The 12,679-nt window shown below is 36.3% G+C and overlaps 1 protein-coding gene across 7 annotated transcripts in view; it reads right to left on the bottom strand.

The window, feature by feature from the left end:
- The window catches only part of LOC145259169 (uncharacterized), a 167,533-nt gene that overhangs the window by 125,191 nt on the left and 29,663 nt on the right, over window positions 1–12,679 (bottom strand). For 3 of the 7 annotated variants that reach the window (XM_080116903.1, XM_080116902.1, XM_080116909.1), the window contains exon 2: window positions 992–1,040. The exons of 3 other annotated variants lie outside the window; for them this stretch is intronic. The gene's annotated coding sequence lies outside the window, so the exon portion shown is untranslated. Of the gene's footprint in view, window positions 1–991; window positions 1,059–12,679 lie in introns of all 7 variants that reach the window. One more of the 7 variants, XM_080116904.1, reaches the window with a different exon arrangement.

Genomic DNA, 12,679 nt, shown 5'->3' with positions numbered 1-12,679 from the left:
CCAGTAAGAAAATTGCAACATGAGTCTTCTATAGGGATAAATAGAAATACATCTAGATAATAAGTTTAAAGCTCTCAAAATTCATACTAAAATTATCCTTAGATCCAATCATCTAATGCTTATAAACAATAGATCTCAGTGACATTCTTTTTAAGGTTGAAGCTTCAATCCTTACTAGTGATGGGGCTATTCCAATATCCCCCCCCCCCCCGATTCCTATGCAATAATTCCAACAAGAAAAAAAGAAAAAAAAAATGTTTCATTAAACAAAAAATATTTACTCGTCAGAATCCCTCTTATCATCAGAACATTAATTCTGAAAGATTTTGAGTGATCCGATTTCCCAGCATGACCCTCATATCCAAGAAGACATTATTTTAAAGATACCAGCCAATTTTTTTGAGGGTCTAACCTTGAATGAAATATTTTTCCACCATTGCTTTATTATTTGCAACATGTACTTTTACATTCCATTAAATATGCAGCATTGCATGTTTACAAAAATAAAATTGGTTTTGGATATTTACTAGAACAAACTACCTATTTGATTGAGATTGTCGGACTGACTTCCTCATCTTGGTTGTTATTGTCACAACGTTTTGGCCGTTTTGCCCTCTGGCCTTCATCAGGTGTTTTGTATCGAACTGGGGAACCGTTTGTTAGGAGTCTCGAACCCAGCCATATGTCCTAGTGATAATAATAAAGGGTTGGGTTCGAGACTCCTAACAAACGGTTCCCCAGTTCGATAGGAGGGCAAAACGGTCGAAACGTTGTGACTATAACAACCAACCAAGATGAGGAAGTCAGTCCGACAATCTCAATCAATGAAAACACTTCATCTCAAAAATACAGACAATTACTAAACTACCTATTTGTTTTTTTTGTTTTTTTATTTCAGTCTGATAATGTAAATAATAATGTAAAAATTAGAAAAAAAACAAAACTTGAAAACACCAATTCTTTTTCTGAAAATTAAGAAAATATTACTCACCTCCACCTTTCTCTTCAACTTGGTACTCGGAATCAAAGCATTAGGTTGGCTTAAAAAGAATTTTCGTCTAAATTAAGATATTTTAAAGAAAATATACTGTAATACCTTAAAATACATTACATCCATTTAAAAAGAAAAAAATTTTAGAAGTTGAATTGTAATGCATTTTATGTACAAGAAACTGTCTTAAAATAAATATATTGCAATATTTCTTTGATATTATTGTAGATTAATACCTTCTGCTACATCCTTCATCTCCTCAAATTGAGAATTTACCTATTTTTTTTTTTAATAGTGTGAAAACTCTAAAAACTTGTCAGAAAGAAAAAAAAATTACTTTAGATCAATTTTTTATATAAATTTAATGCAAAATAATCCCCCATTTTCAAGACAAAGAGATACATTTTGTATTGGGAAGGTGGGAGGTAGTATTTTTAGAAGTCCATATTTCAATTTAACTGCATTGAAATATTTAGATGACTTATCTTGGACTAACAAATAGAAATGACAAGATTTGTTTTAATAGAGATATTACATTTTTTTTTAATGTTTTTCCATCAAAATCTGTTAGAGTACATAATTTATACTTATTTAAACACTATTTATACTTAACCTGAACTTGAATAATATTAATTTAAAAAAAACAAAAAAAAACAAGAATCAATTTTAAAGTGAAAAGTTGTGTGACTTCTGCGAAACAACATTCTGTAAATAAATATCTTGTTTCATGGATTTAAAAGACTAAATTTTGCTTATTATTTACTAAAGAAATTGCATTAAAAATATAAAAATAAAACATGATTTGATTGAGCTGAACTTTATCTCTTTCTCTATATATGTATAAAGCTAGGGGTTTTTTCTTGCCCTGACATGGATAATAAAGCCTACTTTTTCTATTTAAAAAACATTAAAACAAACTTCTTAATATAGATATGCCAGCAACTACATGAAGGTTAACTAATTTGTACATTCCTTTAAAAACCCAGCATTAATTAATTAATCATATTTAGATGATTAGTTTTATTTCACTATTATGCTGAATTCTATTTATGCATAGTTTCTGCATTCTGCAGAATTGTGTAGAATTTAAGATGAAAACGTTCTAGCACATGGAAATGTTTTTATACATATCTATATATAATATGACCATGTCAGTTTGTGTGCAAATTATCTCTACCAAACTTCTCTCTGAATATTTGGTCTACATAGTTGAAATTCGATATATAGGATATTCGAACCTATAGCACACTTGATTTGATTTTTGGCTGGCAAAAATTGCTGCCAAAAAGTCAAAATTGAAAACAAAACGGTTGACCTTGGCACGATAAGTTGAATAAAACATTACTCCTGCCATTACTTTTGTGCATGTGCAAAATTAAACATTCATAACTCCAAATCGTTTAATTTTTAACCTTTCACATCCATCTGTCAGTAGCTAAGATGGTAACAATGCTGGCAAGATAAATAATGACTAAGGTTGAAGCGCTAAACATTCTGGTCTCGATTTTAGTGGATGGTACCCAAGTCATATTTTTTAATAACTTTTGAAATCATTACTATATATTGGATAATTATCGATACAGAATTGACTCTATAATAAGGAATCTGCATGAATAAAAACATTTATGCATATTTTAAAATCGGGCAATGTCAGGCAGCCTGCTAGTATATAATAAAATCACCATGATTATTCCCAGCTAGAAAAAATCATTATAGTTTTGCAAACACAGATGTGACATAAATTCAATATGGTCAGACTATTAGCCAGTATCTGATGCAGGTCTTGTGTATATTATCAGTCGCTTTCATTCGTTATCATAAATTCTTATAATAATTCCTAGGAGAGTCACTTTCAAAAACAAGTCATCTTTACAGGTGGTAGTATGACATTTACTCACTGAATATTTTCTCTACTCTCTCCATTCAGTGAGACCGGGATCTTTCATTTATTTGCCACATTTTTTCACACTGGACCATTCATGTTTACTTTAAATCCAATACATTAAATATTAGTTTTTTATGCTTAAAATACAGACTGCTCCTTTCATAAGTTCTGGTTAAGTTCATGCGTACAGCAGTTTGGCTAATTTTTAAAGCTAAAAATATTTTGAACTGGCATCATCCAACAAATTAAGATATTTTTTCAGAATAATGAGACCACTATTTATCTCGCTTAATCTAATACAAACAACGATTCTCCACTTTTAGTTATATAATTGTTAACTATTCTTGAAACATAGTCTTGTATTCTACAAATAGATTTTGTTTAATTCTTGAGGGGGAAGGTGAAAACACTTTTTTGCTGTAATGCACATTTTCTTTTTATTAGTGGGGCATCAGTTCTTATTATCTCAATCACTACATAAAAACAAAAACAAAATACTTCAGTCTAGAAGGATTTCTCCTTCATCGAAAGACACCAGAACCAGTGGTTTTAGGATTGATTAACACACTTTTTTTACATTTCTTGATTTTATGATTGTTTATAACATTCCTTCTAAAACATTTTTTATTTATTACTTTCCCCTACTGGAGGGAGGGAGTATGCATTGGGAGGGGGCGTTATACACAATTTTTGGTAAAAGATTAACTCACCTGCCTTTTTAACATTCTTTATATTTTTTTCTTCCTTAGACGAGCTGCCATTATAGCAGTGTAATTTTTCATTCTAGATCACTACCAATCACTTCATAAAAACAAATGAAATTACCTCAGTTTATAATAGTTTCTCCTTTATTGCAAAAGCACTAGAACCAATGTTTCAGGATTGATTAAAATATGTCTTCATAAACATTTTTTATTCATTGCTTTCCTTTATTGTGGGAAGTCATGCACATGTGCACAATTTAAAAAGTTTAATAAAGTGCTTGTTAACATTTTTGTTTGTTTTAGGATTGCTTAAAATATTTCTTTGTAAACATTTTTTATTCTTTAATTTTCATTATATGGGGTGGAAGCATATTTTTTATATATTCATTACTGTATTTTTAACATTGCCTTTTTATTGGTGGAGACCTCAATTTTTAACTCACCGATCACTTCAGAAAACAAAATTTTTTAAAATTAGCTTAGTATATGATAATGTGCTAGATAAATATAGTTTAATTTGTTTTTGGTGGGATTCTTTCATGAATCTGTTCTAGATTTGTGCCATCTTTCCACCAGGCAACGTTGGTACACGGGTCCTGCTAGTTCAATATAAATTTAAAAAACAAAAGCAAAAATTATATATGCCAGATTACATATAATGTAGGAGACAATCAAATACTCTAAAAACTAGAATATGAATTTAGGAAATAAACAAACCAATTAAAATCGAACAATAAATAATTGTTAAAAATGTAAGCTAATGATAAATAATTTTTTAAAATGAAAAAGATTTAAATTCAAAGAAATAATTTCAATACAAAGTTACTAACAGGGTTGCGGAGTCGGATAGTGAAAGTCCAACTCAGACTCCTTGAATTCCTAAAATGCCAACTCCGACTCCTTTAATATCTTAAACTCCGACTCCTTGACCACTATGTGAAAATCTATTCTGCAGATCCACATACCAACCTCCCACACCTATTCAGCATTTTATAATTACTTTTCATGCATATAATTTTTTATGTTTAACATTCACTTGTATGATAAATATACTAACGTATACACTCTACCATCTCTATTTAATGTTAACTCCTAACAAGGCATATCACTACTTGGACAAAAAGGCTACTTTTTGAAACCATATCTAGGAAAGATTAGCAAGATGTCAGTTTATGTTACATTTAAACTTCTGCATATCAGTACGACCAGGAAAGCAGGTAGCAGGAAGGGAATTCCAAAGTTCAGCTATTCAAGGGAAGAAACTATTAGAATAGAAAGCTTTTTGGCATGTAGGGACCTCAACAGTGAAAGGGTGAGATCTTATTGCTGAACGGGTTTGTTGGAGATATGTACGGGGTACAAGTGCAATGAGTTCATCAGAACACATTTCATTAAAACATGCACAGAGATGCAACATTGTGATGATGGGACAAGAGCTGGAGCTTAGTTGATAAAGTGGGACAGATTAGATTGACAATTTTTTTTTTTGTAACCTATCCAAGATGGAGAAACTAGTGGTAGATGCACCAGCCCAGATGTGGCAACAACACTCCATGCATGAGCGAAGGGTGGCCTTGTAGAAGTACAGGATACCCTCAGGGGCGAGTAATCTTTTAGCTCGATAGAGGGAACCCACCATCTTTGCAGCAGTCTTTGCAATGTCCTATTTGTTCCAGTTCATATTGCCCACAAAGTAAAATATGGTAAAATAGTCCCAAATTAGGAGTTTAAAGGTAGAATTCTCAGGTAGGGTGTTTTTTTTTCATCGATATAAGCGGTTTGAGAGGTGTCTTGTAATTGTTAAAGGAGGGCAGTTTAGTTTTCCTAGCATTAAATATTACCATCCATTTGCGTCCCGATTCACCTATGGTCTGGAGGTCATTTTCTAATGATTTTTTTCCATTGTCTTAGATTTATGTACATCTGTTCTTCCATCATGCATGTTATAGAGCATTGTATCATCAGCAAATATACCCATCTCAGACACAATATTATCAGGGAGGTCGTTTTTGAATATCGGGAATAATAATGGTCCAAGGATCGACCCCTGAGACACTCCCACATTAATGTTATGCTGCTTGGATGTATGCCCATCAATGACAACCTGTGTGCTTTTATTGTACAAGATGGATCTAATTATATTTAGTATACGTTCAGTTATAATGTACGATTTAATTTTCATTAGCAGCCATTTGAACCAGACTTTGTCAAAGGACTTGGATGTATCATGTATCGCAGACATGAGAAGGGGTCATTTTTACATCATCTAATGTGACTTTAGTCCTCGTAGGGAAATTTGGGAGAGAGTTGTTTGTTGGCTCTAAGGTGGAGTTAGAGGCAATCGCCAGGACAGCACTTCCGCCTTTTCCGTTACCGTGCATGGAACCTTCTGGTTGTTGCTCAGTGGAGGAATTACTGATTGTCCTTTATTCACTACACTAGTATAGATTTTTCCAAAATGACAATTCTCTATCTTTGGTGATTCTATGCGTTCCCAGATTATTTCAGCATGCTTTTTTTTGACGGTCATTATTTCTCTCTTACAATGATTTCTAGCATCTACGAATTTTGCCTATTTGTATTTGACTTATGACGTACAAACTGACGGGATGCATGCTGTCTTTGTGCCATAGCAGCTGCACAATCTGTAGTGAACCATGGGATGAGTGGGGCTTGCTATAATACTTCTGTGTGGGAACATGTGCTTCAATTCCCGCTTTGCACCATTCAGTTGTCTCATTGGCACTCTGTTCAGCAGGAAGAGAGAAGATATCGGTCCATGGGGCATCTCAGATGTGTTCTCTAATGGTTTCTCAGTCAGCCCTGTTGTAGTACCTTTTGGTTTTGAGCAATGATTCCTCACCTTGAGGCTGGGATTTAAATGTGATGTCAACTGATACCACGAGGTGGTCTGTATTTCCAAGTGAACTATGAGCATTAGTCACACAATCCTCAGGTACTGTGGTGAGGAATAGGTCTAGAAGTGAAACCTGCTGAGGCTCATGATCTGGTAGGCCAGTTGGAAACATTACTGTCTGCGTGAGGGAATGGGTTATAGAGAAGCTATTAGTGGAGCGTCCAGCTGCATCTGTGTAACCTGAGAAACCAAGCCAATTTTTATGGTGGACATTAAAATCACCAAACGCATGTATTTGGGCATTACTATCCAAGGGGAGTGCTGCATCTATACTATCAAAGACATGATCGATTAGGGTACAATCCTGACAAAAACGGTAGAGAAAATATAAGTAACTAATGAAGTGATGAAATGTTAGTCAAAAGCACATAAAGCTTGGTCATCAGATTCAAGATTTTTCTCTCTAGTTTAAGGGAGGGTGCTACGAATATAGACTCTAAGTGCGAGCATACATCTATTTTGAGTCCTTACAGTAAAGAGGGAGGTATCCTGTAATGTTAAAGTAGTTGGAGGGGATTGAAGAGTGTAAGTTTATTTCACTTAATGCTAAGATATCCGAGGAGTTTACCAGAAGGTAAGAGTCTGCATTATCTATATTACCTCTAAGCCCACAGATATTTGTGAAAGCGAACCTCAAGAGCAGAGTCAAATTGGTTTTCTTTTTTCTTTTTTTTTTTTTATCAAGGCCCGGAAGCTACTCGGGGATAAGAGTTATTGCATGTACAATAATCAATGGGATAATATTGTCGAAATCGTTAGTATTTGAGATTTGATAAGGTGTCTTACTTAAGGGGGCAGTTCATCAGGAATTTGTTTATGTTGGACTTGAAGACATTCAAGTTGTAGTCAGGTGGGAAACAGGCAAACCGAACAAAGTTCCACAGGCGTGCACTTATAAGAAGGAAGCTTTGTTCATGGAATCTACATTTTGATTTAGGCACAGATAAAGAGTGGGGAAAATTATTGACAGTGGTTTCAGCTAGACGGGTGTTTATCGTGAACGATGGGCGAGGGGGGACCAGAGATTGGAGCTCAGACGAGCACTTGCCATGCAAGTAATGAAAACAAAGACTGGCTCACAACGTCTCTTCTGTGGGAGAGAGGTTGCAGGGAAGAGAAAGGGCATCCCCCACTAAGCCACGAAGTCTATTTTGTACTCTGTCAAAGCAGGATAGGCTGTTTTTAGCAGCTCCTGCCCAGATGTGGCAGCAGTACTCCATCATTGGACGTACTTGGCTTTTATATAGATAGAGAATTGCATCAGCAGTAAGATATCTTCTGGGGTGGTAGAAGGATCCCACGATTTTTCCAGCAACCTTGGCAACAGACTTGATGTACGTTCCATTTCAGATCAGGAGTAAAGGTCAAATCCAGAAGCTTATCAAAACATGGAGACTCCAAGATGAGAGCCATCCATTTCAATTGATGCCAGATGGGGATCAAAGCGATGATGTAAAGATAGGAGCTTGGTTTTTAGATGAATTAAAGGTAACCAGTCACCTCTTCCCCCTACTGTACCATGCGCTCAAGATCAGAGGAAAGAGAATCAGAGAGAACTTTGTCATTTACAGCCTTTGGTGTATTGCCATAGATGGTCGTGTCATCAGCATACATGTCAATAAATGATTTCAGTATGTGTTTTGGGAGATCATTGATGTAGATAAGGAAGAGAGTTGGGCCCAGGATGGAGCCCTGAGGGACTCCAGCATTAATGCTATAGGCCTCTGATTTCTGTTCATTAACCACTACTCATGAGCCTATCAGAGAGAAATGATTTAATAATTGAGAAAACATTTCCATTTATACCGTAGCTGGAAATCTTGTGAACTAAGCCTTTATGCCATACCTTATCGAAGGCCTTTGATATGTCAAGAGCAATTGCCCTAGAAAGGAAGCCTTTGTCAAGAAATTCACTAATCTTATGAGATATAACCGTTAACACATCTGCTCTAGATCTAGCAGAACGGAAACCATATTGCATGTCACTAAGAAGGTTTTTTTGCTGAAGTGGTTGACTAGTTTTCTATTTAATATGGATTTCAGCAGCTTATGACACACAGGAGACTTATTGGTCTGTACTGAGAGGGAGATGACTTATTACCTGAATTCTTAAATACAGGACATACTGATGAGGTTTTCCAGGGTGTTGGGAAGAACTTTTCCTTCAGGCAACGCTTAAACAGTTTTGTAAGTATGGGGGAAATTCTAGTTGAAGCTTTTTCAACACTATAATTGGAATGCCGCCAGGGCCAGTTGCTTTACTGGAAATAAAGATTCTTGATTAGCTTGGCGACATTATGCACAGATATTTGTATGTTGCATAGTGTGTTGTCTGTTATAGGAGGAAATATGGGGCATTGATGGCCTTCGTATCATAGGGTAGAATTAATGGCAAAGTTCTTGGCAAATGTTTTGGCCTTGTCTGATGCTGACGACCTGATCTCAGGTTCATTGATGATGGTTGTGATAGAATGCATGCTTCTATTCAGGATCTTGTTTGCTCTTTGCCAAACTGGTGGGGACCAAGTCGCTGCTCAACTACTTTGGATTAAACAATCTGAGCATACAGCTCTTTTAGAGTGGTTGCTGGCAGTCCTGAAAGCAGCTTTAGTCTCAGTACATCTATTATGTTGGTAGCTATGAAAAAAGTGATTTCTGTGCGCGATGGCAGCAGCATATTCTGGGGAGAACCATGGCAGGCTGCTAGGTTTTTGTTGGAATTTTTTGGATGGTATGAATCGATCTATGCCTACAATTAACCATTCGGTCAGGTCTGATACTATAGAGGATACATCTTTTTAAACATGGAATGCAGAGGTAGATCAGATATAAATATATGGAAGCTATCCCAGTCAGCCATAGAGTATCGATATACAGTACGGTAGAGAGGTACGTCTGAAGACTTATTACATTTCATTTTTATCTTAACTGATACAACTGAGTGGTCAGAGGATCCCAGAGGAGATAGAATGGGACATGAACATAGCTCAGGGGAAGTTATGAGAAAAAGGTCTAGAAGGCTTGCATACTGACCGGTAGTATCGGGCACATGAATGGGTTCGTGAACAGGCAATGGCAAAATCATAATATAACCTCCCCTCATCATCTGTCTTATTCGAGTGGGTCAGCCATTCCACATTATGGACATTGAAGTCACCGCAAATGTGAATGTTAGCTGAATAATGAGCAGACAGGATGTGGTCAATTTTCTCAGATATACTCTTAAAGATAGTAACTCCGCTGTTGTGGGGGCAATAGAGGGCAAATATAAATGCAGTGATGTAAGCAAGTTCAACCCAGAAGCACATATGAGGTAAATTAGGGTCTTCTCTGGAGATATCCCTACCACAATGCTCTGATCTCCTATCTGGCATCAATTGAAATGAATGGCTCTCGTCTTGGGGAGGCTCCATGTTTTGACAAGCTTCTGGGCTGGATAAATGGTGGGATCCTTCTAGAGCTCTAGTAGATATCTCACTGCTGATGCAATTCTCTACCTGAGTAAGAGTCAGGTACATCCAGAGATGGAGTACTGTTGTCACATCTGGGCAGGAACTGCTGGAAACCTTTTATCATACTTCGACAAAGTTCAAAATAGACTTTGTAACCTGGTGGGGGTGCCATTTTCTCTTCTCTGCAACCTCTTCCCACAGAAGAGACATTATGAGCTCTATCACTATTTTCATGGCAGGTGCCTGTCTGAGCTCCAATCTATGCCCCCCTCGCTAAACTTTCATGAAAAACACTCGTTTAGCTGAAACCACTATCAATAATTTCCCCCACTCTTTTTCTGTGCCTAATCCTAAATGTAAATTCCATTAAACAGAACAAAGCTGCTTTCTTAGAACTGCATGCCTGTGGAACTCTCTTCCATTTCCCTGCTTTACAGCTGACTACAATTTGATAATATTCAAGTCCAACATAAACAAATTCTTGATGAGCCACCCCCTTAAGTAATCCAATTTACCAAATTTCCACTACTAACGATTACTAGGATATTCTGTCATTGACTTGTGTACACTCATTAACCATTATCCTCGAGTGACCTTTGGGTCTTGATAAGTGGTGACTCCTTTGTAAACAAAAAAAGGAAGAAGCTATAAAGGGATATAGTGCCATGTGTTGCTTCTTATTGATTTATGCCCGTTATTTTTTTGGGTGGGGGAGATAAGATTGTAATTCCGGATTGATCCTGAACTAATTCAATTGCCAAATTCCATTTGGCAATTCCACTGGATAATTTTCAGATTACAATCCGATTGTTATCCAATGTAATCTACAGTGATCCCACTCAAAGACAAAACTTTTATTGATCTTGTGTGACATCACAACCAAAACAGCTGTCTAGACAGGATTTGCAGTGATCTGAAAGACCGAAATATCTTGAAGTGGAAGCATTACAGTACAGTACAAAATATGAAATATCTCCAAAAATAAAAGCAAGACTATACAAAAACTGCTAAATTGTGCAAACCACTGCTTAGGAAGCAATTAAGTTATTGCTTATTCTAGTGAACCTATTTTCCTGCTCTTATTTACTTATACTGCTTCCCTCTTTTTGAAATCATAATTTCTCATTCTATGACTAAGTGTAATGTTTAAATATAAGGCCTTTTCAAAATCAATAAATACTAAACATCTATAGATTTCTATTGCTAAGGGATGCACTAGCTTAACCTATATTTATACTCTAAAGAATATCTATAAAATAGATAACTGATAGCCACAGTTTGTGCCCAGATTATAAGTGATCTGTATTAATTAGCAACTATATATTTCTTTCATTAGATGGGATAAAGTACTGATGATTATCTTTACTTGAAAACTAATACCTAAAGCACATTTCGAAATGCACCCTAACCCTTATACTATAATTTTCTAATTAGTCACTAATCCACAAACCACATTTGATCTTTTCTTAACCCTAATAGATATTCACCTTTAATCTACACCCTACACTCATACATACTTACTTTAAAAATGTAACCAATCTTAATCCTATTCTGAGGAGTATAACTTCAAAGCAGATACTAATTCCTTGATACTAACTCTATCAATCCTCACTATCCATGCAACCAGATGCAGGAAAAAACCTCTCAGTGCTGATTTGTAAACCTGTGCCACTTGGCACCAAACAGGAGACCGGGGGTGGGGGTGGGGGCTCCTCATTCCTGGACGACAACCTCCCTAGAGCTGGTGACTTGATCAAATCACCAGTTTGCAAACCTAAACTGCTTAAGGAGTAGATAGGCTCTGCCTATCTATACTCTATATTCCTTCTTTGCCGATTAGCCAGGAGCAGAGGTGCGGCCACATGGACTCATTAGAGACGCCCAGTGCTTAGCCTTGTTTCCTGACTAGGGCAATGAATGCCGTCCCCTACATTTGCCTTATTACCTTCACCTATAACTGGGCATCTTGGGGGTGCTTATTTACCATATATGCTAACATGATTAGACTGGGCCACTCCTGTCGGACAAGTTTGAGGGTACCGGTTTGACAGTTGGTGGTTGCTGTTTCCAACTGACAGTACAGAAGCCCTTTGATAACGCTTAGAGCAGCTGTTCTATCATCAGTTGTGTAATATTGGGATATTTGTAGTGCCATGTCACGCATGGAAAGGTACCCTGCACTCATTTCTGGTGGGCGTTCCCGAGACAATTCTTGTGGATGATCTGAAACTACTAAATAGAATGAAATGATAGCTCAATCCAAAAAAATGTTCAAACCAGGCACACACTTACGCCCTCCCTTGAGGTTTGCATTTACAAATATTCAAGGACTTAGAACTATCTTAGAGGATGTAGAATAATTTCTCCTAGCAAACTCCGCAGATATGTTAGCACTAAGTGAAACTAGCTTGCACTTCTCCATCTCCTCTAACATCTTTAACCTTTAACATGTCTGGTTATCTTACACTTTGTCGTAAGGACTTAACAGACACAGACTTGGAGTCTATATTTGGAACACCCTCCCTATGTCTAGTGAATCTAAACTAGAATCAGGTGACCAGGCCTTCATGTGCTTTAAACTAAATTTACAACATAGCGTTAGCTCCTTGTATTTTCTCTATTGTTCTCCATCAATCCAGAACTGAAGTATAATCAATCATGTCTCTTACAGCATAGATGTAGCACTCTCCCTTGACACTAGCACCCAAATACATGTATTTTTAGTGACTC

Source organism: Euprymna scolopes, chromosome 34 (genome assembly GCF_053919585.1).
Source record: "Euprymna scolopes isolate OS-2025 chromosome 34, ASM5391958v1, whole genome shotgun sequence".
NCBI classification, from domain to species: Eukaryota; Metazoa; Mollusca; class Cephalopoda; order Sepiida; family Sepiolidae; genus Euprymna; species Euprymna scolopes.
The sequence above is the reverse complement of the archived record's forward strand: the minus strand, read 5'-3'. Positions and strand labels throughout refer to the sequence as shown.